The sequence below is a fragment of the Malaclemys terrapin genome, chromosome 8 (genome assembly GCF_027887155.1).
Source record: "Malaclemys terrapin pileata isolate rMalTer1 chromosome 8, rMalTer1.hap1, whole genome shotgun sequence".
NCBI classification, from domain to species: domain Eukaryota; kingdom Metazoa; phylum Chordata; order Testudines; family Emydidae; genus Malaclemys; species Malaclemys terrapin.
The window spans coordinates 88141446-88165477 of NC_071512.1; the positions used below are offsets into that span (position 1 = coordinate 88141446).

General features: G+C 41.2%; 1 long non-coding RNA gene across 1 annotated transcript in view; it reads right to left on the reverse strand.

Moving 5' to 3' along the window:
• Positions 1-8359, reverse strand: part of LOC128842337 (uncharacterized) — a 31478-nt gene extending 23119 nt beyond the window's left edge. Inside the window, exon 1 of the long non-coding RNA XR_008445967.1 lies at positions 8292-8359. This is a non-coding gene — a long non-coding RNA (uncharacterized LOC128842337). The remainder of the gene's footprint in view (positions 1-8291) is intronic.
• Between the last annotated feature and the right edge of the window lie 15673 nt (positions 8360-24032).

The window sequence follows — 24032 nt, forward strand, 5'->3', positions numbered from 1 at the left end:
ATCTAGCTTGTTGGAAAAGTAGCAGTAAAATGGAGGTTTGTATGGTGATGGTGAGATGATCCTGTTTAATTGAGAACACACTTGACATTAAAACTGAAAGACTTTGAATTGTTGTCTGTTTTGTTTTCTGTGAACCCACAGACAGGTGCACCTCCCCTGGGTTTTATCACCTGAAGAATTTAAATAGCAAGAGTGTGAGTTCATCACAGAAATCAATCCGCACTGTCATGGGAAATCTCTGCATTTGCTGGTACCTCATTGTTTACATATCTCCCTTTCTTCCGAGAAATTGTAAATTGTACATTTTATATCATGCTACTTTACATAATATAGACATTGAAGCAATGTGAAATGATTTTTCAGCATACAATGCAATTTATTTGTATGTAATTTCCTTCACATTAAATATCATAAAAGGCTTTGCATAAAGTGTTAATCTTAAGTTAGATAGAAAGGGCATGTTAAATGGAATGGATTCTGGTGAATAGCATTGCTCTGGGTTTACACCGGTGTAACTGAGGTCTGACTTGATTTAATGAAGTTACATCAAGGATGAATTTGGCCCCAGACCTCAGAGGGAGGGAGTTGTAAATAATAAACTAAAAGAAATGGCTTAGAGAAAAAGGCAAAACAAGAGAATGGTGGAAAAATTAGATTTTTGCTTGAGGCACACAATAAGGAAAGTTGCACTGAGATTATTAAGTAGAATGAGGAGAGAGAGAGAGAAAAAATCTCTGAACAGAAGAAACAAATAGTCATTACTGCTGGGAAATGGGTAACCTCAGCACTGTGAAAAGGCCAAGGGCCATATTAAAAGTACAAGTGAGGGAATAATTGATTTTTCAGTTTGCTGGCCAAATGGAAAAAAAAATCTGAAAAAAAAAGGTTTGTTTCAACCTGAAATACTTTTTTTTTGTTTTTTTTCCTCACAAAAAGGACAAACAAGCATCATTCAGGTCAAAGAAAACATTTCAAGTGTCAAACTGAATTGACGTTGTCTAAACAAAATTTCATTTTTAACCAATCGTTTTGAAGTGTCAATTATTAAAAAAAGTTAAAAAATTTAAAATATTGCAGGTTGCGTTTTTTTGAGGGGTAGCTAAAATATTTATTGAATTTGACCTGAATTTGCAAATATTTTCAGTTTCCAGAAAAACAAGCAAACATTTTTTTTAAGAATAGTCAATTTCCCAACAATATTTTAGCTAACTCTAAATAAAAGTGATCAAGGAGGAAAAGTTTGACGAGGTGGTCATAGGGCTAAGAGGATAATACAATAGTCAGAACTTTTCTAATGAAAGGGAGGTTGTAGATAGGGTAGCATTTAGAAAGTGAAAAAGATACATAGGAAGATTTGGTTTTTTTCCCAACGGAAAGGGAAACATTTGGGAGAAATAAAGTGGTGGTTGAGGGTTGGATCTAAGTGGCAAAGTCAGAACTGGTGAAAAGTTACTTTCCTCATTGATTAAATGAGACTGATCGCATTGTGATAGAAGCTGATTATAGTCAGTGGCATGGGGATGGGTGTCTTACTATTGGTAGATAAAGGAAATATGAGGCACCTGGTGCTCAGGTCAGTAATGGTGTAATGTATTTGTTGCTGTTTAGCAACAAGACTATAGCAAACTTCACACAATGGTCAATGGGGAGTGGGGTAATGGTCAATTTTGGGGAGTGGGGTAAGGAGTCATCAGCAACCTGGGCAATGATACACCGGAGAGATTGAGTGAGTTGTGCATTCCACATGGTTAATGGACAGTAAGCTCTGGCATATGGCCCCAGTTCAGCCAAGAATTTAAGCACATGCTTAACTTTAAATATCCCTGTTCAGCAAAATACTTAAGTATATGATTACCTTTAACTATGCATTTAATTCCCATTTGATTTCAATAGAACTTAAGCAGGTACTGAAGTTCTTTGCTGAATCAGGACCTGAATCGCTGGAGCTCCTGAAACTTTTAGCTGGAACCGGGTTGAGTAAAAGCTAGCTTGAGGGCTATCACAGCATATTTAATAGATGTGAGGGACCATCAAGGCAAAAAAGAAGTACTAACTCTAATATAAAGCCCAAAGCTGCCTTGAGACTAGACAGTGACCAGAATGATGGGAGTAATTGCTAATGCTTAAATCAAGGGTATGGGGTGGAGGTGGGAATAGGAGCACAGCCTCTGGCACACTTGCAGCACCTAGGTTTTCCAGCCTATCAAGAGTGACTATTAGACTGTGAGACTGCAAGAGTATCCAGGAGGAAAGGGGGTTACAGGGAAGATGGACAGAGGTGTCATCTGTGAACTTCCCAGTGTGATACAATGCATTAGAAATATTAAAAAGAACCTCTCCTTTTAACTGAATAGCACTCCCTTGTGATCACTGAAGCCTGTAATTCAGTTCTACAATGTGTCAGCTACTTATTATTCCAGCCTACCAGATTATAAAACAGGCAATCTTAATGCTTCTCCAGTCTATGCTAGTTTATCAATTATTTTCAAAAATTAGCCCAGACAAAAATACAGCACCTCATAAGCAAACAAAGCTTTTTAGGAGAGGGTCATGATAGATAAAAATGATGATGCACACTGTAGTGTCATAATCAAAGTATAATTGTCTCATTCATTAAGATCAATATTCTGTTATATATTGGGTCCGAGAGTGATTATGACTCAAATGCCTGTTAAAATGTGGGAATTTATCTTCTGGCTCACAATTTGCAGCCACGCAAAGCATTTGGTGAAGGTTAAAAAGTTCAATTGCTGCTTTAAAATGTATTTGAACTTTAGGCATAAATAATCATTGATCTGCTCTTCAGCTAACCAATTCTCAAATTCCAGTGTGGTGTGGGTTGTTGGGCTGTTTCCCCCCTGCCCCAGCACTCTAATTACTTTTCCAGCATGGGTAAATCTATTTGCTCTCTTCCATATGCAGTGACATAACATTGTACATAATGCTGCCTCACACAAAGGTGCTCCAAGTTACCAGCACTGCTATAATTTACTGAACATCCATTGTTCTGTCTGTGATATGCGTCTCTTGTATTGGGGCCGTTACAACCCACCTCTTACATGAACAGTAAATCATGCTGCATTATTTTGTGTGACATAGAACCACACTGAAGATTTAACACTCCACTTATTTTGATGCAAAACTGAGATACTGGATATCAAAAAAGTTAAAACACAGATAAGCAACATAGTTGTCGAAATGGGAATTGAATCATTAGCCAACTCATTCAGCATTACATACATAATTTGATGAGCACATGTAACTGCAAACACCTAAAAATTATTTTTTCACAAAATCTTCTGACAGTGATCAAGCTAATTTTCATAAATTCCTTGCCAAATGTGAAAAGCTTGTAACTCTGTATGTTCAGGAGTAATTATATCAAGATTCAAGCAATTTGCTGTAGGCCCTCAACTCAGATCATCCTTCATATGTCTTGTTGCTAGATCTGTCTTTAAATTTGATATAATGAGCTCAGCAGCACTATTAATAATACAGCAAATCATGGGAGAATATGGTTTCATTTCATCAGTATTATATGCACAATCATGAAGCTTTTTGCTTATCTAAAGTAGGTGACTGCTCGAAGCTTTATATCTTTTAATCATGGAAACCAAATATTAGGACACAGGAGTTACCAAAAAGTAAAATACATTTGCTCATTTTCAGTAACAGCTATGGGTTTAAAACATAAACTTTAACAGATTATTTGGAAATGGCATCATTTATATCAAATATTATTAGGGTCCTTTCTCTGTCTCAAGAGATTATTTTATTTAAACAGTGTAATTCCTGGTCTTAATAAATGTAGTGGATGAAAATTGATCCCCTCTAAATTATTCAGTTTCTGCATTTTTGAGTCACAATTGAAAGATTACAGTGACTGATTAAATATGGGACAGCAGCACACAGTGATTGTGACTTGTGTCAGCCTAGTGTGAAAGTTATAAGTTAGTTAAATACATCTTGCAGGAGATGGAGTGAAGTACTTTGGAATTAGTGTGACAAGTATATTTGCTTCACTTCAATTAAAATGAGATGGCCCCTTCATTGTGGGTATTAAGAGTTCAGGGACTGAGATCATTGCCTCTATAGTGTAATGTGTCCCCTATCAGTCACAAGCACAGGGAGGTGAAGGAGTTTAAAGTTCATGCTTTTGCTTTTCTGGAAGATCAAGAGGGAGAACACTGGTAGGTCAGATCACCCTTGCCTGTGGAAAAATGCCTGGAAGAGGAAGTAAAGCCCAGGGAAGGTTCTCACAGCGAGATTTCCCACAATCAAATCTCCCTTCCCATCTTCCCTCCACTGCAGAGTGAACAGAGTGTTCAGTCCCTAGGATCTTGGATCTCAGAAGGCACAGAGCCATTTGTACAGAGGCCCTCGGCCTCCATCCAGTTGCTGAGTACCGGGCCTTCCTCCCCTTTAGCTTTCTGGCTGTGTGGCTCCATTAGAGCTGTGCTGACATTGATGCCTCTGCCCACAGCCTTCCCCAGAACCTCTTTTGAAGGAGAGGGTTCCACAATGGGGAGGAGTCTCCATGCAGAAGGTAAAGCAGCTTCAGGCTGAGTTAGCTTTCTGGCATGGTGGAGGGGACAGTATATAGAACCCCACCATTACTGTCCCATGAGCATATCCCAGATCTATGAGGCTCCCTCTGCAGGATGGGGAGGCAGAGTGTGCATGATGGAAAGCTGACATCCCCCTACAGTGCAGCCAGGAGCAGATCCACATAGAACAGGTGTCCTCTGTACCCAGATCTAAGAGACACATTCTATCTCTGTTTATCCACTGTATTGTTCATTATATTTTGAAGGAATTGTCATTAAGAAGTCAGGTCTTGCCAAGAGCCAGTATCTGAGATACCACTTCTAAGTGCCTAAGTCTCTTTTCAAAATGGGACTTAAGCTCCTAAATCACGGAGTCACTTTTGAAAATTGTACTGAATGTGTCTTAGAAGTTCCATTTTCCTGCATATTTCTGGAAGGCCATAGAACCTTAATAAAGCCAAACTATTTCCAAGACTTCTTCATATAGTTGAACAGATGTTACTAAAAAAAAGCCTTTAGGCCCAAGAGAGAAATTTACAAGTGCAGCAGTGGGCTAATAAGGGTTGTATCTTGTACAGGTTTCTACTGTCTCCATGTTTTCAGTGCCCCCACGCAGAAGACTCAGGGTGATCTTACTGAAAGTTAAAAAAGCCTCAAGCTGAGAAAAGTCACCTCCTCTCCCAAAGCCTAGGAATTTTTTCTTCTTTCTTTTGGCTCTTTGAAATCTCTCATTTTTATTTTTGATGTAACAGTATGAAACGGTGAAGCTAATCATTGATTAGCTTGGCTTGACTCCTGGAGAGAGAAGTGTATTTCACTAATTGTGTTGTTCTGGGGCCATGCATTGACCTACCAGTCATTTTTTAGTGCCAGGCAAAGTGAAGCACCTGAGTAAGTAATGTGGGTAATTTAAAAGCACGAGTACCAAGAAGCTGTGTTTAAACTGCTGTGCTCTGTGTTTGCTGAAAAGCACAGCTGAGCAATTATTTTAAAGAGTATTTGTTTTTAACTTTCCTAAAAATGTTTTTTAAAGACTCCGTTGGGGGCCACCTGTTGCGGGCGATCATTACACACTGAGCTGCTCTGATTTGTAGCTGAGGCTTATAAACCAAGCCATTTGTTTGAAGTTTTCCATACTACTGTACTTGGAGTGGGGAGGAAGGGGATCCACAGACATTCAGCAACAAAATATTTAAGACATAGGCATCCAGGAAGCATGTTTCTAGTCTTGGTATGTGACAATTTCCTAAGCATACTCAATCTCTTTCTACTCTGCCTTGCTATTACTTAGACCAGTGGTTCTCAAACTAGGGCCGCGGTTTGTTCAGGGAAAGCCCCTGGAGGGCCGGGCCAGTTTGTTTACCTGCCGTATCCACAGGTTCAGCCAATCGCGGCTCCCACTGGCCGCGGTTCGCTGCTCCAAGCTAATGGGGGCTGCAGGAAGCGGTGCGGGCTGCGGGACGTGCTGGCCGCCCTTCATGCAGCCCCCATTGGCCTGGAGCGGCGAACCATGGCCAGTGGATCCGCGATCAGCCGAACCTGCGGATGCGGCAGGTAAACAAACCAGCCCGGCCCACCAGGGGCTTTCCCTGAACAAGCGGCAGCCCTAGTTTGAGAACCACTGATATAGAGAACTCAAAATCTAAAAGAACTATAGAGAAGGCCAATGTTGTGGCTTACATGTAACATATAATTCTGCTAAGGACTTAGAGTGCAATTCTTGAGTCCATTCTTTTACTTCATTGCCTGGCATGAGGTAGGAGATGGAGCATTATGGAAGTGATTCCCTTAAAGGCAGTGGAAAAGTCTACATCTACACATGGAGCGGAGGGTGTGATTCCCAGTGTAAGCAGAGTCAGGATGAGCTCTACCCTGACATCTGGTGGTGAATTGTGGCGAGTGTGGAAAAAAACTTCTGGAGCTGAGCTTGTTTGCATAGGCACACCTACCCCGCCTAGCATGAGCCCACAGCAGCCCAAAATGGTCACTTTGGCTGCTGTGGGATCCCCAGTTTCTCTGTTATTGGGGCAGGAGGAATAAAGTGTTGTTACCCTGATTATGTGAATCAAGGACAATGAAACTGTTTAATGACAGAAGGTCTCACCATCAACTAAGTAGCACTCATTAGACAAGGGACATGGGTTCCAAAACCCAGTAAATTGAGAGATGCTGGGGACAGGTATTTGTACCTGGTAGGACGGGTGCTGTTTGAGGGTCTGGAACACCAATTGCACCATCTCCTCTCTCCACTGTTAAATAGCAGAGCTAATTTTGATTCTATTAAGAGTCTAGTTACAGACTGCTGTGCTGAATTCACTTTTGGCCAATGGTGCACAAGCACTGGGGTTCCCCTACTACAAGCTGAAATCACTAAAGAGCTGCAGAACCCCACAGAGAGGTGGAGCAGTTGGCCTTGGACCACGTAAGGTGCCCCTGAACACCCTGCATGCCCTTTCACCCAGGCTGGGGGGGGGGGGGTAAAACTCTGCAGATAAACTTTTGAACTCTGGGGCTCCACTGATCAGGGACAGAGACTTTTGGGTTGTTGGACTTTTGGGTGATTTGGGGGTTGTTGGACTTAAGACCCTGAGGGGAAAAGGATACTGCCAAACTTACTTGGGGGTGGGTCTTTTGCTCATGGTTTGTGTTATGAATCCTGTTTGTGGTGTTTTCCCAACATAATGCCACATTGTTTCCCTCCTTTATTAAAAGGATTTTGCCACACTCAGACTCCATGCTTGCAAGAGGGGAAGTATTTCCTCTTAGAGGGGTGGTATGAAATTGTCCCAGGTCACTGGGTGGGGGCTTGAGAGGCTTTTGCATTGTGTTATTGAAATGGAACCCCTAGATACTGAACCTGGCCCTTGTTGCTGCCAACTCAGATGGGCAGAAGGGTTACACCAGCTTGAGTAGACATACTCACGCTACCTCTCATCAAGCTCTCAGTTAAAAGTAGTAGTATACGTCTGATAGCACGGGCAGCAGTGAGTGATGGTATGGACTAGCTGCCCCAAATATGTACCCACAAGGTCTGGGCAGGTTGGTATGTGACTAGCCCATTCCACCACTTGCCGTTGCCCTGGCTACCATGGCCACACTACTATTTTTGGCGCACTAGCTCTGTGAGTGCTAGCATGAGTATGTCTATTCAAGCTGGGAATCACACCCGTAGCTCCAAGTGTGGACGTAGCCATACTGTTCTTGTGGTTGCCTGTTGTCAAGGTTCCTTCCCCACTCTGAACTTTAGGGTACAGATGTGGGGGACCTGCATGAGAAGCTCTAAGCTCAATTAAAAGCTTAGATCTGGTCTGTCTGCCACACTCCCAAGCACTAATTTCCTTCCCTGGGTAGCCTTGAGAGACTTCACCAATTTTCTGGTGAACACAGATCCAAACCCCTTGGATTTTAAAACAAGGAGAAATTAACCATCCCCCCTCCTTTCTCCCACCAACTCCTGGTGGATCCAGATCCAACCCCCTTGGATCTAAAAAACAAGGAAAAATTAATCAGGTATAAAAAAAGGCTTTTAATTAAAGAAAAGAAAGGTAAAATCTCTCTGGGAGAGATTAACATACCAGCTACTCTCACAGACAACAGATTCCAAACACAGAGGATGTTCCCTAGGGCAAAAACTTAGTTACACAAAAAATACCCAAATACCCAATTTGATTATTCCTCTAATTGCACAAGACAAGTTACAAAGAAATAAACATAAACCTATTTATTTTCTTCACTAATACTCACTACTTAATAAGAGGCTGAATTCTGGCGCTTTCCCACTCCGGTCAAAAGTGAAACTGACCCAGACAAACGGAACTTCCCTTCTTCCTTTTGAACCACCTTGTCCTCCCATTGGTTCCTTTGGTCAGGTGTCAGCTAGGCTAGGTGAACTTTTTAACCCTTTACAGGTAAAAGAGGCATTAACCCTTAACTATCTGTTTATGACACGCCCCCCAAATTTCAGACAGTTTTGGACCTCACTGGCTGTGATTTCTTTCTAAACTTTAGAATAAACAGATTAATAAAACACATGCACCTTTACATATACTACTACTTAGGTAAAACTACAAGATTTTTCACATTTTAAGAATGATGTCCAGTTAATTCTGGGAAACTTTCATGGGAGAGTGCATTAGCCCTTGATCTGCTGTCGCTGCAGACGCCCGAGGGTCGTGGAGAGGTTTACCTCTTCCACGCCACCGTTACTTTTTCCTTTGTAGTAGACACCTTCATGCCACTCCACGTCCTTTGTTCCCTGGGCTGTAAACTGGGAAACCTTTAACTCTCTGGAATAAAAGGGTTTAAGAGAATGAACATGGTATATCTTAGGGAGGTTACCATAGGGGAGGCTATGAGATAGTTAACAGCTCCTAAGCGCTCCTGGACCGTGAATGGTCCTTTCCATGACGCTTCCATTTTATGGGCCTGGAGTACCTTTAAGACCATGACTTGGTCTCCTACTTTGAAAGACCGTTTTCTGGAATGTTTATTATGCCAGGCCTTTTGCTCTTCCTGAGCATCCTTTAGGTTTTCTTTAGCAAGGGCTAAAGAATGTTGGAGGGTGCTTTGTAGGTTGCTTACAAAGTCTAGAATGTTAGTTTCTGGAGAAGGCGTAAACCCCTCCCATTGCTGCTTCACCAACTGCAATGGCCCCTTAACCTCGCGGCCATACACAAGTTCAAATGGTGAAAACCCTAAACTGGGATGTGGTACAGCCCTGTAGGCAAAAAGCAACTGCTGCAACACTAGGTCCCAATCATTGGAGTGTTCATTTACGAATTTACATATTATGGCCCCCGAAGTTCCATTATACCTCTCCACCAGGCCATTGGTTTGATGGTGGTAAGGGGTTGCAACCAAGTGATTCACCCCATGAGCTTCCCACAGGTTTTTCATGGTCCCTGCCAGGAAATTAGTTCCTGAATTGGTAAGGATGTTGGAGGGCCAACCTACCCTGGCAAAAATGTCTGTTAATGCCTGGCACACACTTTTAGCCCTGGTGTTGCTTAAGGGTACTGCTTCCGGGTAGCAAAATCCATGAAAGTCAATATGTACTGCTTTCCTCTGGGTATCTTAAGAGGCATTAACCCTTAACTATCTGTTTATGACACCTGTATTGGACCATATATATGGGAAGCAATGATTTTCTGGAGAGGTCTTAGTGCCTGGCCTCAGAAAGACCCAATAGCAGACCTTACTGAAACATTTGTGCTAGATCTCAAAGAGAGAATAGCGTCCTCTTGGATAGGAATGCTCTTAGGAGGAGGAAGGGACTTGAAGAGTGAAAGAATAGCTTGTTATGAAGCCAAGAGTTGAATTTCCTCTGCTTCTCGACACCTAAATATTTCTTCTCCAAAGGGCTATATTACGAAATATAAGGAGCAAAAAGAAACCAGACAGCTGTTATCTGGAGAGCTTGTGCATTTTGATGAAAGGCAATGTAATTCTTTTTCAAAACAATGTTTAAAATGTCTTTACATTCAAGTGAAGTCCTCTGTTTGGGTGACAAGGGGTCACAATGTGGTAAATTACAATAGAACATTACAGTATTTGACATAGACCAGGTGTTGCCTGTGCACTATAGGCCCATAGGGCTCTGAACTGGTTAAAGACACTTCTTTCCATGGGGTTGCATTCCCATTATTATTTTATTTGTTTTTTAACAGCTGAAAGTTCAGGGATAGTCAGAAAAATTACTATGTAAAATTACCCGTTTCTTACTCAGCAGCTCTGCTCCTTGTATGTCTGATTCATATCTTCTGACTTGAATGCAATAATGTGTTCAGTCCTGGTTAACCTATCTTACAACATGAATAGCAGAAATAGAGGAGAGATTCAGATCAGGATAATGAAAATCATCAGTGGTATGAACTGACTTCTATTAGGAGAGATTAAAAAGACTGGGGCTGTTTAATTTATGCTCTGATTGCCCTGAAGACCAGTGCGCTTTTGCATTGACCCTTAGAAAGGGTTCAAGGTATACAAACTAATGAATAATACAGAGAAGGCAAAACAGGTACTGCTATTTACCTTTTTATGATACAAGAGTAAGGGTAGATTCAATGATGTTGAAAGGCAACTCATTTAAAATTGCTAAAAGAACATGTATGGAACTCAATGCTACAAAATAAAATTGAGACCAATAGCTCAGTAGATTAAAAAAAAAGGATTAGGTATTTACATGAATAATGAAAACATTTACAGTTATATGAAAGGATACAAACTTTTATGCTTCATGGAATAAATACACCATTAACTAATGTGGATTGGGAAGAATCTACCCCTATGGGCAGGGTTTTCCATAATGGTTCACTACATGGTTTCTTACACCTTTAACTGAGGCATTAGGAGCTGGCCACTGTCAGAGGCAGGATACTGGTGCAGATGGGTTTCTGGCCTGATCCAACATGGGAATTAGAGCTGGTCGGGAATTTGTCAATGAAAATGTATTTTATTGGAAAAAAACAGATTCGTTGAAAGGGTTTCTCAGGCTCAGAATAGAAATTCCTGCTCAAAAACACCACCAAGAGAAAGAAACTGAAACAGACCCCAGACTAGCCAACGGGTTAGGGCACTGATGTGGGAGACTCAGGTTCAAATCCCTCCTCTGCCTAATTCAGAGCAGAGACTTGAACTGGGTCCCTGGTAGCCCCACACAAAGGTTAACTACTGGATTATGCAGCTAGCTGCTCTTGTTGGTGCAATTAATATTGAATTATTTACACACAGTGGAACAGCTCTATAAAGAGTAATTGGGACTGACTCTATAGCTTGGTGGTTAGGGCACTCACCTAGTATGTAACAGACCTAGGTTTAAGTCTCTGCTCTAAATCTGGCAGAGCAGGTTTTGAATCTGACTCTTCCCCTGTGAGTGCCCTAACCCATCCTATTAGCTATTCTGTGGTAGCCCACTCTCTCCACTAAAAACTTCAAATGGTCTAAGTTTTGCAAAAGAGAATTCCTGTTTTCCAGCCTGGTCTAATGAGAATACAGCTGAGGAAGTTGGATCCTGTTCAACGTGGTGCATCATCAGTACAAGTTACAAGTTAAGCTCCAGTTACAGAATTTTTATTTCTATTGATTATAGCAGCAGAACTATAAGAGCTACAACTTGGACTCTCAGATCTGCAGTTGAATTTCCAGGGCTGACAGTTAGAATAATTGTCTTCTGACTTGTAAACTGAACAAATGTGATATGAATCTTTGAGAGAGACTAAATGTAGCACCCCAAGATGTCAGGTTCATTGAGTCATTTTCCTGGTGATTATCGTACTCCCGTTCCTAGATAAAAACCTCAGATTATTTTATTGAGTGAGGAATAACCATGCACAACACAGAGTCTCTTCACTTCACACTAGCAATCATGAGTTATGTACTCATCCTGCTCCTTTCTCGTGAGAATAAAAACACTCTGCTGGCTCTCATGTAGATTATCCCTTTCTCTATCACTGTACTCATACATAGACATGTGTATATATTCTATTGGTAATGGTGAGATCTGTCACAACAGTAAATTACAATTTCAAGTATGGAATAAATCCATCTGAAATAATCTATTTTTTCTTAGCTACATATGTGCAGTTGGCGCTTATGTTAAAGGGACCCATGCCTGTTCACAGTGGAAAAAAATAGACTCCCATCATTATAATTGGCCATCAACCACACATATGCATGTGGCATCACTACACTGTCGGTTATTTTGAAATGTAACTGGGACTTGTTGCAATGTTAATCCAGACATTGGCAAATGCTAACTCAGCAATGTTAACTAGTCTAGTTGCTCATGCTGTACTTGTTTTGTGGTGGAGGATTTAAGTCTTCTGGCCAATCTGTTTCCGATTTTGAGCACTAAATTGAATGGAGCGGCCAGTCCCTTTCGAAGATCAACCTTGCATATTTGAAGGAGGAGAAAAGTAGAACATAGTTTAAAAAAATGGTTCCTAATTTAAATCTGCCAGGGGGTGGATCTAATTTCCACTTTGAATAGAATATTGCTCCAGTAATTATCCTACTATTTAAGAACAAGAATAATTAGTATAGTAACCTCAAAGTCTAATAGTACTCACAGCCTGCTGAAGGAATAAACCCTACAATTAGCATTGGGAAAGAATATGAAACTTTTCTTACATAAGTAACTGTTTCAGTGCTTTGCTTTATAAGTAGACTATTATCATTATTTTTCAGGAAGAAAAACTGGGCAGCTTGGAAGGAAAAAGAGTGGTGTTTAATCAGTGAGAAACCTATAGGAGTTTTTTGTTTTTTTAAAGGACCTTTAAAAGTACACTGTTCCCAGGTCACTTTGACATGATCCAACTTAATGGTACATACATCTCTTCAGTCATTTAATAAACCAAGCATAAAAGTTTGAAATAAAATGTATTTTGCGTAGGGTTCTCTACTTCCTTCCTTTTTAGGTGCATAGCTCCCACTGATGTCAAACAGAGTTCTACTCACAAGGGGAGATGAGTTTTTTTCAGCATTATGCAAATGCCTCATACTACATAGAACTCATCTTTGAACCACCTAACAAACAGATGTTTCTCAACAACTAACCGAATCAGATTCATACATCATATGCCGTAGGCAGACATTCCTATATTTTTTCTAGGTTTCCTGAATTCCTAGTTCTTCTCTTTTGAAGATGGAACCCTATGGGCTCAGGGCTAGATCCAAAGCCCATTAATGTCAATTGAAAGACTCCGATTGACTTCAATGGGTATGGAACCAACCCCTCTTCCCTCTAATGGGAGAACATCACAGTTGACATTGGATCACAATTTCTTCCCTCTTTGGGACCAGCAATATGGATAAGCAGTTTTCATTGGCATTGTCTTGTGGTCATCTTGTGTTCAATTTTGACAGGGGTTTCTCAGGATCTGCTTAACCATGTTTCATTTAGAATATTTTTTTTCAAAACTACAAACAGTTTGTTAAATAAACAAGAACTGAAAACTTGAATTTTGCTAGTGAAACATAGTTCCACCATTGGATAAACTTGTAATTGACTTTTTCTAAGAGAGAAAATGAACTAGACAGGGATCTGGATAACTCAGGGGGATGCACATCCTTTCGCATCTGGATCATTGGTTCAAAAGTAATGACCAAATTATATCATTACCAGCTGAATTCCGTATGGATGTCAAATTAGTTATAACTCTCAAGTCATTTTCCGGTGGGTAGATTAACAAAAAATACCATCACAATTGGTGAGAGGTTTGGTATAATTAGAATTATTAGCATAGAGGTTGAATACCTCTATACCAACATTTTGATGCCTCACAACCACCCGATTTCTTTTTGTGACCCCACCAGGGGGTTCACAACCCACCAGTTGAGAAACATTGTTCTAGGTCATCAGTCTGGTACCTATTATGAGAGCTAAGCTGAATTTTAAAAATGAAAGTATACCCCTTAAATACAGAATAAATGTTCTCACACTGGGAGCAAACACACATTTTAAATTTAAACTTCCAGTTAGTAGGGACTTTTTATTGAGGTAAATCTATAATGTAACTGAGACATTCTTGGACAGTTGTTCAAATCTCCAGCAAAATGGCACCCATAAGGACATAGTCTATATATTCTGTTGTTCTAATGTCATGTTATAGTGTGTGTATTTTTAAACAATGGTGCCCTGTTGTGTCTGAGATATGGAAAGGAAGAGACCAATTAAGTATGAAGTTAGCTTACATATTGAATGCAGTGTCTGCTCATCTTTAGGCATTTCAGCAAATCCTCCTAGAAAGGTATGAGCTCTACTCTGTAGGGCAATCACAGAACTCTTTAATGTTCATTAAGATACAAGGTGTTCTCATTGTATTCAGCAAAATCTCACTGCATGTTAACGAGTACCACCATATCCAATGGAGAAAAACTCCTAGGCCCAGGTAGGAAAGAGATGTACTTTTGTACAGAGCATACTGTGTGTGAAATTAAAACAAGGGAGAGGTGTTGGAAGCTAGATTTTCAAAGGCTGGATTTGTAAATTATAATTAGAGTGGGCCCACCTGTTCACACATGAAGCAGAATTTGTAAATTTGAAGTTGACGTTCACTCAGCTTCTGGAGTCAGGTGAGAACATGAGAATCTCAGCCTTCATTTTTCTTCAAAATAAAAGTTTCTAGCAGAGAAAGCCTTGAAAACATGCACCCCAAAGGCTCCAAGATAGAAAGCAAATAAAAAGAATCCAAAGATTAATATTTTAAAAAAAATATTTTTAAGCCATTTTTAGGGTCTGATGCATGATTTTTGAATGCTTGGCTTGCCATTACTGTGATCGACCCTATAGATTTGACAAAGAATTCATGAAGGGCATGTATCTTTCAAAATCTGGGGTTCCTTGAAGACTGTCATACTTGACTGAATTTCTGAGCAGAAGGTGAAGGAAATCTATAAAACACTGATTCATATTCACCAAGATACTGTGTTTCTTATGTTTGACAGTATTCTTTTCTCTTTTTAATAAAGCCTTATATTTCTAACAATACAAAGCACATCCCTGAATATGGAATTCCAGATGCACTTGTCTTGACAATATGCCAGTTGGTGCACCAGATTTTGTATTAGTTAAATACTCAGGGCTAGACTGTAATTGGCCCTTGGGCAGATGTGCAGAGGATAATTGGGTTTAAGTTTCACTGCCCTACTCAAGAGCCAAGGCCAGTCTAAATTCTTGCGCACAGAGGAGCACAGGATCTGCTCCCTCTGCACTCACTATGCTTAAGCAGGTGGGGAGGGGCAAGTAGGAGGTGCAGTGATGGTCCCATCCCTCTCCATATTAGGCCAGACGTAGTGTGTGAGGGAGGCTGTACCATCCTAAATGTTGGATACAGCCTATACATTTAGGAGCTTGCGGAAGTCTGTGCTTATCTGGGAGGTCAAATCATATTTAGCTAGAACCTTTGTGGAAATTTCTTCATACAACCATCACTAAATACTGTACAAAGCTGATGTCTATCCAAGGTCATAATGTACTGTTGTCACACTGCTAAATCATAAATACACTTACAGGGAAACCCTTTTCCTGTGTGGAGGTCGACGGACAAAAAAGTAAAATTATTTAATAAAGATAATATCTATTCGTCTATTGTATCCTCCAGTGCAGATCTTTGAGAAGTATTTATGTATTTAAAATTAATTGTTTATATCACCACATTGTACCAGTCTATGTTTATGGTTGATTTAGTAGATTTATTTAAAAATAAAAGTAGGAGCATTATTTAGAAATAACTATCCTTTACCGTTCTGGTCATTATGTTACCTCCAAAACAGGAGTTCACATACTGGGGCAAACTATTGGTTCAAGAACATTATTAATTATTAATATTATTATTATTGATTCTAGAGGCCCCATCTAAGATCAGGACCCCCACTGTGCTTCTGCACAGTACAAACTCATACTAAGAGATAATACATACCCCAAAGAGCTTGCAGTCTAAATAAACAAGACAGGCAAAGAGTGGGAGAAAGTCCCGGTTCCTGCATTCAGCAATAGACAATGAGGAGATAATTCATAAGAAGACTGCACCTACCTAATTATACATTGCAATATCAAGAAGGGTTGGAAGGAAGGGGCAGAGGTGGGAGAGGATTCCTTCCTGACCCTTGCAAGTAATTAACCCTGAAATTTGAAAATGTATATCCTTTATAATTGTAGGCTGTAATTCCAAATGATCATGTACATATAGATTTTTATTGCAATGATTAGGGCAAATTTTCTTGGAGAACACTACCTGCTGTAATTACATTTCACTTAAGCTCCTTGGATCCTCATCATACTGAAAACCAAAGACATTTAAGGTTGATGAATTTTGCATAATTTCTCCCATACAAAGAATTTTCACTTGTCAAAGAATAAACTGATCCTTCATGCCATAATATATTGTTTTTTCCCTTGCATACAGATAGCTGAGCTTTCATTCATTTTAACTCTAATACTGTACATAACCATAGTGTGATGTGGTAAATATCCCTCCTATATTAAAATGGATTTTGCAGTTTGTGTTAATTAAGGTTCATATTGCTAAATCTTACAACCCTAGGTCCAGCAATAGACTAACTATTCAAACCTTGTACTAATTGCTGGGACCTGTTAAGCCTCAAGCTTATTGCAAAGCCTATTTTAAATACTTTTACATCTTATTTTCCCCACTTGCATTATAACTTAAATTTTTTTTATTACCGCTTCCTTAAGAATCTTAAGTTTTCCTAACATAGATTATAGTTTGATTCTAGGTATAGACCTCTCACAACCATGTCTGGGGTCAACGATCAACATACATAATCAACAGTTTTGAGTTTGTACAGGCTTCTGGAAGACAAGAATTAAAGGGAAGTATGATGCTAGTAGACTTGCCATAGATGGCCTCCCCAATGGAAAGACCCCCGTAAAAGACTGCATACCATCCAAGGTCATAAAATGCAGAAAACCTATTCTACTGCAACATCTTCATGAGTTGCTCTGCCTGTGCTAGAAAGAAGGTGAAGTACCACAAGAAATGAGAGACTCCATCATCATCACTCTCTAGAAAAACAAGGGAGACAGGAGCAACTATACCAACTATTGTGGCATTTCCCGTCTTAGTATTATGGGAAAAACCTTTGCCTGAATTGTCCTGAACAGACTTCAGAACCTTGCAGACAGAATCTATCCTGAATCACAGTGCGGCTTCAGAGCTGAAACATCTACTATCAACACGATTTTCTTGCTGAGACAACTACAGGAGAAATGCAGAAAACAAAAAAAGCCCCTCTACATAGCCTTCATCGATCTCACAAAGGCTTTTGACTTTGTAAGTAGAAGTGGACTATTCGCACTTCTAGAAAAGCTTGGATGTTCCTCCAAGCTCTTAAGCGTGATTCGATCCTTCCATGAAAACATGTATGGTACAGTCCAATATGATGGCTCAGTGTCTGAGTCTTTCTAGATTTGCAGTGGAGTTAAGCAAGGTTATGTACTTGCCCCAACTCTGTTTGGGATTTTCTCCCTGCTACTGAAACGAACATTTGGTTCCTCGACTGCGAGAGTCTACTTGTACACAAGATCTGATGGAAAGCTGTTCAATCTTGCAAGACTCAGATCTAAAACCAAGACTTGGGAGCCCTTATCCAACACCTTCTCTTTGCCGATAATGTAACAGTGACAATCCACACAGAAGCTCATCATCAAAGCCTAATGGACAGTTTTTCCAAAACTTGCCAAGACTTCGGGCTTACTATTAGCCTAAAAAGAAGAACATAATGTGCCAAGGAGTTGAGGAAGCACCCTACATCAAGATCAACAATTACAAACTTGAAGTGGTGAACAAGTTCAAATACCTGGGGTCCACTATTGCAGTCAACCTTTCACGTGAAACAGAACTCAACATTCACATTGGAAAAGCTGCTACAACAGTGTCTAAACTGAACAAGAGGATATGGCAAAACAACAAACTGACAGAACACAAAAATCTGTGTGTATTGTGCGTGTGTTATCAGCACAGTTTTGTATGGTAGCGAGACATGGACCTTATACTCTCATCAGGAACTTTCATATGCATTACCTTTGTCAAATCTTTGGAATCTCCTGGAGGGACAAAATACAGAGGGGCTCAAACAGGCCAGCATACCTAGCATGCAAACACTCCTCAAACAGAGATGCCCCACTGGCTTGGGCATGTATGCCGAATGAATGATGGGTGCATCCCAAAGGACATCCTCTATGGCAAATTGGCATCTGGAAAAAGACCCAAAGGATGTCCAAAATTGCGTTTCAAGGATGTGTGCAAGCAAGACCTCAAAGAAATGGACATGGATATGGACAAATGGGAAGATCAGACTCAAGACTGCAGCGTTTGGAAACAAAAGCTTAACAGAGATCTGCAGGGTTCCAAGAAGAAGCCGTCCAGCTTAGCAGAGGAGAAAAGAGCTCACAGAAGGCAGAGCCCAAAAGGTCAAAACATCACCTTTAAATGTGACAGATGGAGCAGAGATTGTCTCTCTCAAGTGGGTCTCTTCAGCCATGTTCACGGCTGCCATAAAACCAATGGAGTAAATTCTTTATCTCTCAGGGTCACATACCTATGGTCTGTCGAGACTGAAGGATGCCTACTACCTACCTACCCTATACTATACAGATTTCATGGGGAGACCAGTGTTACTGAAACTGGGGGGCCTGACCCAAAAGGGAGTTGCAGGAGGTCACAAAATTATTTTAGGGGTTCACAGTATTGCCATCCTTTTTTCTGTGCTGACTTCCGAGCTGAGTAGCTGGAAAGTTGTCAGGCGCCCAGCTTTTAAGACAGTGCCCTGCCAGCAGCAGCGCAGAAGTAAGAGTGGCAATACCATACCATGCCATCCTTCCTTCTGCGCTACTGCCTTCAGAGCTGGGCGGGTGGAGAGTGGTGGCTGCTGACTGAGGGCCCAGCTCTGCAGGCAGTGGAGCAGAAGTAAGAGTGGCAATACCATATGTCATCCTTAATTCTGTGCTGCTGCTCCTGGTGGCTCTGCCTTCAGAGCTGGGCTCCTGGCCAGCAGCTGCCCCTCTCCAGATGCCCAGCTCTGAAAGCAGCACCATCGCCAGCAGCAGTGCAGAAGTAGGGGTAGCAGTACCGCAACCCCCACTACAATAACCTTGTGACCCCCCCCCCCCGCACACACACAACTCCTTTTTGGGTCAGAATCCCTATAATTATAACACTGGGAAATTTCAGATTTAAAAAAGCTGAAATCATGAAATTTACAATTTTTAAAATCCTATGACCATGAAATTGACCAAAATGGACAGTGAATTTGGGAAGGCCCTACCTATACCTCCCCACACACACACACACATACTCTGCACTAGAGGGCCCACAGTCTCCTGCCACAGAGGTAGGTGGTGTTGACCTGCAAGAAGGAGCTGAGCACATTCATTCACCAGTCCTGCCCTGACTACAAATGAAAGGTGACGTCCCCATTTCTGCCTTCCCTTGCTCACCTCTTTAGAGTCCCCGTGGGTAGATATTTAGTGATAATGCACCCCCCTCCTTGAAATTCCTGATCATCTTTTTAATCCCAGGGAGAAGAGCATTATTTAAATGACTTGAGTTCTAATGGACAATTCTTATGGAATCTTTTTTGTTTTTTTTTAAAGAAAGTATTACTTTCATTTACCTCAGACTCAGGGAGATCTCCATTGATCTTTAAGCTAAATAAATACCTTACAATCATCATTTATGCCTCTGCATAGCTGGCATAACAGCTGAGGACAGAAAACTAGTTAAGTACAGATCTAATTAAAATATATAAATTTGCTGTGTAGGGGATGGATGCGCTTGTGCTGTCTCTTCATAGCCTTTGCCCCTGGAGCCGTGTGCAACCCCATGTGCGCTCAGGTTTCAATGAATTACAGTGCTGCCTTAAAAAGATGTGCTATCGAAAGAACTGGAGCACCTAATATAGAAAGACACTAGTTTCTAATTGCCTGTAAATTTTAAAATGGGGGAATATAAAAGGGAAGCCTGTCCAGGAGATCTGGGACTAGCCAGCCTTATTCAACCAGCCCTGTCTGTGCCATAATTAGCTGCCTCCTAGGCGAAGGGGTGTCAGGTGACAGCCTGGAGTACCTGGGCTTCATAAAAAGCCTAAGAAAACTCAGCTGGGATGAGGGGGGACATCAGAGGGAGAAGTGAGGCTCCTTTGGCAAGCACTGAAGTAGGGTCTGGAAGGACCCCAGGGAAGCAACCTGGAAATCTGGGCTCTATCCTGGAGCAGAGAGATTAAAATAACCGAAAAGACACTGGGAATTGAGCCTGGATGCTGAGCTGAAGAGGAGCCCAAGTGGGGTAGAAGAACCTTTATTTGTTTGGAGTTTGTTTCCCTGAAAGAGGACTGAACTCTGAGAGTGACCAGTCAGAGGGCTGAGCCACACATATCCCTGGGAAAAAAACAGAACACGCTGGTGAAGGGAAATTGAGGCCGGGAGTGTCTGCAGCACTATGAACAGCCAAAAAGGATTGCTACAGAGAAGACACACCCCATGACAGGAACCACCACAGAAAATGCAAGGAGCTTCCTGATCTTCAGCCTGCACACTATTCCAAACATGTCGGATAGAATTTTCAAGTTGCCTATGGAATATGGATGTCCAGTTCCTATTAACTTTATCTAATTCATAAAGATTCCCAGCAACTTCAGCAGATTTTAGAGTTGGGCTTTAATCAACTTTGAAAACCTTAGTCTTAAGGTTAGAATCTCTCTGGCCAACACCCTCCTACACACCCTGCACACACCCCATCTCTTATAGCTGTGTCTGCTTGAGTCCAGAGGCAAATCAGAAAGATTATTTTATTAGCAGATATTAATTCAGCTGCTTGAGTAGGCTAAGAAGCTAAGATGTTCTCTGATAGGAAAGACGTGTTCAGAACTCAACCTACACAAGGATGTTATGTTGCAAATTATTCATTAGAGCAAATTTTTCATTTCTGGCTGATCCAGAGGGTAGGGTGAACACTTATCAGCTCATGAGATCTGGATTTCACAAAGTATTACTACTTATTGAGCAGGACAGCTCGCTGGGGGGCACACGACACTACAGGATATGCCCCTGCTGCCCATTGGATTCTGGATGGAGATTGAAATGTTGGTTATGACCAATGAAACCCTAAATGGCCTGGGAACAGACTGCCTGAAGGATTGTTACTCTCGCCAGGCCATACTGTCATAGTTGTGGTCAGCAGGGGCACCTCACCTGAATTTCCCTTGTTATATGGTAGAGGGGGTATCTGGCAGGGTATTCTCTATGAGGCTCCAGAACTCTGGTACTTGCCTCTCCTCCCAGGTCCAGGATAGCCCAAATATATTGACTTTCCAGGCATGATGCAAAAAATGATTTTTCTGATAGGGTTTCTGGAGAAGGCTAAGAGTGTGCTTTCTAGGTAATGAAGAGTGGGAAGAGCAGGGCAGTCACTGTTGTGGAACTGATTTTAATGCTGGTGAGATGTAACTTATTGCATTTACAATATAGAGCCTTGGAAAGCCATCATTTTAAAAATTTTAAATCTAATTACATAAATACATAAAATAAATTAGCTCTCTCTAATATGTCACATGCACCAAAGCCCTTCCTTTGCTGCTGTCCATCTGCTCTCAGTAAATCTGTGGTGGTGTACTTCTGTTGGTCCCAGGATATGAGAGATGAGGTTTTATCGGATCAACTTCTGTTGGTGAAAGGTACACGCTTTTGAACTACACAGAACTATTCTTCAGGTCTGGGGGAGAAAGCAGAAGAGTTCTGTGTAGCTCGAAAGCTTGTACCTTACAACATTAGAAGTTGGTCAATAAAAGATATTACCTCACCCACCTTCTCTCTTGTAGCCAATTAGTTCATTTTGTCATCCATTTATTATTGTGTTACCATGGACACACGTTGTGCATAGATGCTCATGAGAATAAGGGGCACTAAGAAAACAACCTATGAATAATGGAGGAACTGAACATTCATGGGGTGTGGAAGTAAAAATAAGGAAAGAGGGTTGAAACCCCTATGCATGTGCATAAGGTGTAGGCGTGGTCACGACAACAGGATAAAATAGGTTCTCTGGTTAGGCTAAGGAGGGAGGAAGACCGATGAAAGACTTCATTGGGATGACTCCAGCAGGAACAACCCCTTTCTCAATGACCACCTGTTGAGAGATTCACCTGATTGTATGAAATCTTAGGGTATGTGAGTATGGATATGGCATTGGCCAGTGCATGGACTCTCTCAGGTTGTGTAAATGAGTATGTGAGTGCACTGGGTATGTTTGCACAGCAATAACCATCCATGGCTGGCCCAGGTCAGCTGTCTGGGGCTCACGGGGCTTGGGCTGTAGGTCTATAAAATTGCTGTGTAGATGTTTGGGCTGGGACTGGACCCTGAGCTCTGCCACTCTGCAGCGGGGAGGGGTCCCAGAGCCTGTGCTCCAGCCATAGCCCAAACATCTACACCCCAATTTTTAGCCCTGCAAGCCTAAGTCAGCTGACCCAGGCCAACCGTGGGTGTGCTGCAGTCTTCCATTCCAATGTAGACATACCCTTTGAGTCCTGGGCCTTAGAACTGTTGAATGCCTGTGTCCCCAGATCTGATCAAACCAGCCTTGAAAATGGACTCAAGATGTGCCCCAAAATCCCACTTTATTAAAACTATAAAAAATGGCATAAATCAAGAGAATCAAACACATCCCGTACCATAAAAGAGCTTACTTCCTCTAGCTAGATGTCTGGATTCCTTCTGCACTAGTTGAGTTCCACCTGGAAACACTCTGTTTGGTATCGTGGAGAGGTTTCCCATTATGTCCTGCTTTAAAGGGATCACTTCTTCGCAGACAGAATTGACCCCTATTTTTATCTCTGCAGAATTGCTGAAAAGAGGCAAAATAGAATGGGATAAGAAAAGGAACAGAAGCCTGTTGGCCACCATTTTTACACATCAAGAAAAGAAAGGAGAGGACAGAACCAGTGGTTGCGCAGCGCAGTTGGGGAATGACCTAAAAAGAAAGTAGCAAAGTTCATTGTTATGTCACATGGAATAAGTGGCAATATACAAAGCTAGCTGTACAAAAGCAAAAGTCACAGTTTGTCAACTTGCCTAACCAGTGCCGGAGATGCTTGAGTTTTAGGCATCACAGCCAAGTTTGATTCTCAGGAGGGATTTAAAAGAGGATAAAAGTGGCATTTTTATGAATTTGGACTGGGGGTGGGTGGGTTTCTCATAGGGCGGGCAGCTTGAAAGCTGCCTGGCGAAAAAGTAGGCATCCCTGCAATCAAGGCTGGCATTGGTGGCAAAGTAAAAGCAGGAGATGACAGCTCAATCAGCGAGTGGGTCTGATAGTTAGGGCAGGGTTATATGATGAAGGGCCTTAAAGGCAAATAATTCTATTCAATTGAAGTAATTCAGACTTCAGTTTGAGTATAAAATATATGGAATTGAAATTGGTTTGGTTCTAAGGGTGTGATCCTTTGAGGTGCTGGGCACCTTAATTCCCACTCATGTCAGTGGTAGCTAAGGGTGCTGAATTCTTCCCAGGACCAGGTCTTTACCTTGTTAGAGACTGCTACATACAGTACATTTAATACCCTTCTTAGCAGTGTATTGCCTTCTACCTATCCTACAACCCACTTACTCTTTTTTTTCATCTGTCATGCAGTATTTGGTGAATAAAACATTTTACTATAATAAAAATGATGCTGCTCTGAGTTTATTATCTTTTATTTCTTCCACCAGATCTTTGCATGGTTTCATAACAGGCTTTTCTTACCATTTAATATTCATAAAGTTAAAGTAGTTTTCTGTGCAAATAATTAAACATGCATTTCTGCATTCCCTGGGTCTTCACCTCTCTTCATAAAGAGCTAAACAGGGGAAAAAACATATGGAGGTGGCAGTTATAACAGGATAAAATAATGTTGACCTGTTACCACTTCCACTAGAAATTAGCATTTATTTTTTTTCTCATCTGATGTACTGTCATTACAAGGATGGTGCGT